Source organism: Schistocerca cancellata, chromosome 8, assembly GCF_023864275.1.
Source record: "Schistocerca cancellata isolate TAMUIC-IGC-003103 chromosome 8, iqSchCanc2.1, whole genome shotgun sequence".
In the NCBI taxonomy this organism is placed as follows: Eukaryota; Metazoa; Arthropoda; class Insecta; order Orthoptera; family Acrididae; genus Schistocerca; species Schistocerca cancellata.
The window spans coordinates 86,425,618-86,429,745 of NC_064633.1; positions in this window are offsets into that span (position 1 = coordinate 86,425,618).

A 4,128-nucleotide genomic window follows, 5' to 3' on the forward strand; every position below is an offset into this window, starting at 1 on the left:
CAAACCAATTAAAATATTTTGCAAACGGAATCAGACCATTCGCAGAATTTTCCTGGGCGGCAGCTCCGGTTCGCCGTTCAAATCGTCCTTATTATATTGTTCGAATGGCTATACAGAGGGCTGCTTGTCCGAGCTAAACCAAAAACTTTTTGCCCCATATTCCTACCTCAGATAGGAGCCGAGCACCAAGAACCCCCCCTCCCCCCCACCACGTCCACCCTCACCCTACAATTAAATCACGATCCTTTGCGCCGGCCGCGGTGGTCTCGCAGTTCTAGGCGCTCAGTCCGGAACCGCGGGACTGCTACGGTCGCAGGTTCGAATCCTGCCTCGGGAATGGATGTGTGTGATGTCCTTAGGTTGGTTAGGTTTAAGTAGTTCTAAGTTCTAGGGGACTGATGACCACAGATGTTAAGTCCCATAGTACTCGGAGCCATTTTGAACGATCCTTTGCGCGGACTTTACGATTGTTCTTCATTTTTTTATAGCTTACTCCTATTTTTCTTAGAAGATCGAACACAGTGGACCATTTCAATATTTAAGATAACCTATAATGGCTTAGGAAGCCGATTGCAGGTTGAGAACTAAGCATAGAATAAATACTATGAAATATTTACTGTATATTTCAGTTACTTAATATGTCTATGTTCCTCGAATTGCCGACTGAATATTCCACAATTGTAGATGTACCAGTGGACGTACATAGATTTCCTCCGCTCCCAGCATCCTCCACGCGCAGTACCAAGTTACAGTGCACGTTGTAATGATCCCGATCGGAGGGAAAAGAAGTATGGAAGTATACGATACTGAGGATAAATTACGATTTTTCAGTAAATTAAACTCAAATTAGTTAAATTTCATATGGGTGCGATCATGATGCAATGGTTTTCAATGTCAGTAATATATAATATTTCGATCCAAAAGAGATTGCAAAAGCAAGGTACGTGTATTTAAACTGTTTTAACATAAATATTTCATTAGGAACTGTTATGTTTTGCTCACATAGGCTTATTCAAAGTGTCAACATATGTGACTACGAAATTGCTCGTTATAAAATTTGGCCAGGAAAACCTGATTATTCACAACACTTAGTATGAAAAACAAATAAGTTTAATAATACTTTTGTACTGTATGCTCACATAATTTACAGATTTGCTCTTTTTAACCCCAATATTATGCAAATGAGAGAGGTGATTTCAACACATTGTAATCCAGCTATTTCACTTGGTTGACACTTGTAATTATTTGTAAAATGCACCATTTGTGTTTTTAATCTAAACACCTGAGCACCAGAATCGTTCGTAACTATTTCATGTAAATAATTCATTTAGCAATAATTTAGTGGACTCTAAAGAAAGAGATAATTTGTTGAACTCTTTGGAAGGTTATAAATACGAGCACTGTCAAAGACCGGCAGGCAGTTCGCTCAGTGTAGTTGTGAAAGTCACGTCGGTCAGTGTTTTTAGTGCCGGCTAATTCCATTATATGTAAAGATTTGTGGATCGCAGAACCAAAGAGGTTGATGCACAAGATGTAACTGTTTTGTCAGAGACGCCATGTAAACTTTACGTGTGTTTTTTAAAGTGGAATAAAAACGTGCGATGAGTTTTATAAAACTACTAGATATCTCCAGCCTTACCTTTTTTTTAAAAAAATTCTACTACTTATAAATATATAATACCGTAGACAACAAAAGTGAAGAGCCATAAACTTTATCTTTGAAACAGTATTATTCAGCGTTGTGAGGATCACCCTGCGAACATCTATGAAATGTTTTGATGAGAAGTTATATTCTCCTAAAGCATGTGACATTTTATTTACTAGCATAAAACTGAATTTTCATCATATTTAGGGAGGGGGCCGTTATAACGTACGGCACAAAATACGTGTGAGCCATTTGGCAATTTTATTTGCAGCCTTCCCTAGTCAGTGACCGCTTTTCTGTGGTGTCGCTAGGCTACACCACCGAACGAGGGAAGCGAGGCTAATTACGTCGTCGCCGCGAACCCGGCGCTTTCTGTCCGCTCGGTGGGCATCGCGAGCGTCCGGGCTTTGGGGGGGATTTGCGCGGCTGTGGTGTGCGCGGCGCGTGCCTCTGTCGTGTGGGGGAGGGAGAGGGGGAAGGGGGGGGAGAGAAGAGAGGAGGTGCCGAGGCTGCGAGAGCCCCCTGCAGCCTGCCCATGCTGGTAGCCGCTGATCCACTCGGCGTACCGTGTGTGTGTGTGTGTCTCCTTGCGGTTCTGCCTAGCTTCCGTTCTCAATACGGTTCACATAATTTACGCTTCCGTAGAACGCAGATGTTGCTTATTCCTAGAACGTAGAACAGAACCAGTCTCTCAAGGTAATACTGTCAGTCAGCGCTCTTTTCCGATGAAAGTAATAATGTGGTACGTCCGTTATTTTTTCAACGTGCGCGGTCTTTTTTTTCGATTTATCTGTAAAGAGTGGCTTCAATTTGCGCAGAATAGAACCGTTAGACTTTCTTTATTACACATACGTCCGTTAACTTTCGCTTCAGTACGACAGACTACAAATTTCGTGTGGGCGTGACTCAAGTACATTCCAGTTTCATCAGCGTTGTAAATCTGTTCCGGAAGAAAACTGCTAAACAATTCATCGCCCCGTCGGTGTTACAACTAAGTTTCTCGTCATGAACAATATCGTCTCGAATCCCGTAGGGACATTTAAATCGAGTGAGCCATTCTGATAAAGTGCTAAACTCTCGTTCAGACCTTAGAGATTCATGGACCTCTCCTGCTTTCTGCGTTAACATCAGACCTGCTATACGAGATGCTTCTGCTCTCTTCGGCTGAAACCACAAGTGCAGGGCTTCATCTAGTTACGCGAAGTTGAGAAATTTTGATCCACGTATCTTCAAAGGTTTGGCTTACTTATGGGCAATGGCATCAAAGTTTAAAAGCTTTTCTTTTCTTTTCTTTTCTTTCAGTCTCTCGCTTAAGTCTCCCACTGTTTGTAAGCCAATTCTACAAACCTGAGAAAGTTTTATCTCAGTTTCTCCCTGTTCTAATTTATTAGTAACTTCTCATTTCTTCTCGATATAAGCACAAAACTTTGGCGTTTAACTCACTACCACACGTCAGCCGTCCGTTAATTGACTAATAACAAGAAATGTGATACTCCCAGTCATCCACTGCAGAAGCCATAGCGAAGATCTGTCGGCAGTCAAAAATGTATGATCAACAGCGCATTCCTCCCAACAATATTATCATACAAGTGCTTTCATTCCGCACCAGTGAAGAGCAAGATGCCAGCTTGTGTGGCTGAGCGGTTCTAGGCGCCTCAGTCTGGAGCCGTGCGACCGCTACTGTCGCAGTTTCGAATCCTGCCTCGGGCATGGATGTGTTTCATGTCCTTCATCTACATCTACATCTACATTTATACTCCGCAAGCCACCCAACGGTGTGTGGCGGAGGGCACTTTACGTGCCACTGTCATTATCTCCCTTTCCTGTTCCAGTCGCGTATGGTTCGCGGGAAGAACGACTGTCTGAAAGCCTCTGTGCGCGCTCTAATCTCTCTAATTTTACATTCGTGATCTCCTCGGGAGGTATAAGTAGGGGGAAGCAATATATTCGATACCTCATCCAGAAACGCACCCTCTCGAAACCTGGCGAGCAAGCTACACCGCGATGCAGAGCGCCTCTCTTGCAGAGTCTGCCACTTGAGTTTGTTAAACATCTCCGTAACGCTATCACGGTTACCAAATAACCCTGTGACGAAACGCGCCGCTCTTCTTTGGATCTTCTCTATCTCCTCCGTCAACCCGATCTGGTACGGATCCCACACTGATGAGCAATACTCAAGTATAGGTCGAACGAGTGTTTTGTAAGCCACCTCCTTTGTTGATGGACTACATTTTCTAAGGACTCTCCCAATGAATCTCAACCTGGTACCCGCCTTACCAACAATTAATTTTATATGATCATTCCACTTCAAATCGTTCCGCACGCATACTCCCAGATATTTTACAGAAGTAACTGCTACCAGTGTTTGTTCCGCTATCATATAATCATACAATAAAGGATCCTTCTTTCTATGTATTCGCAATACATTACATTTGTCTATGTTAAGGGTCAGTTGCCACTCCCTGCACCAAGTGCCTAGCCGC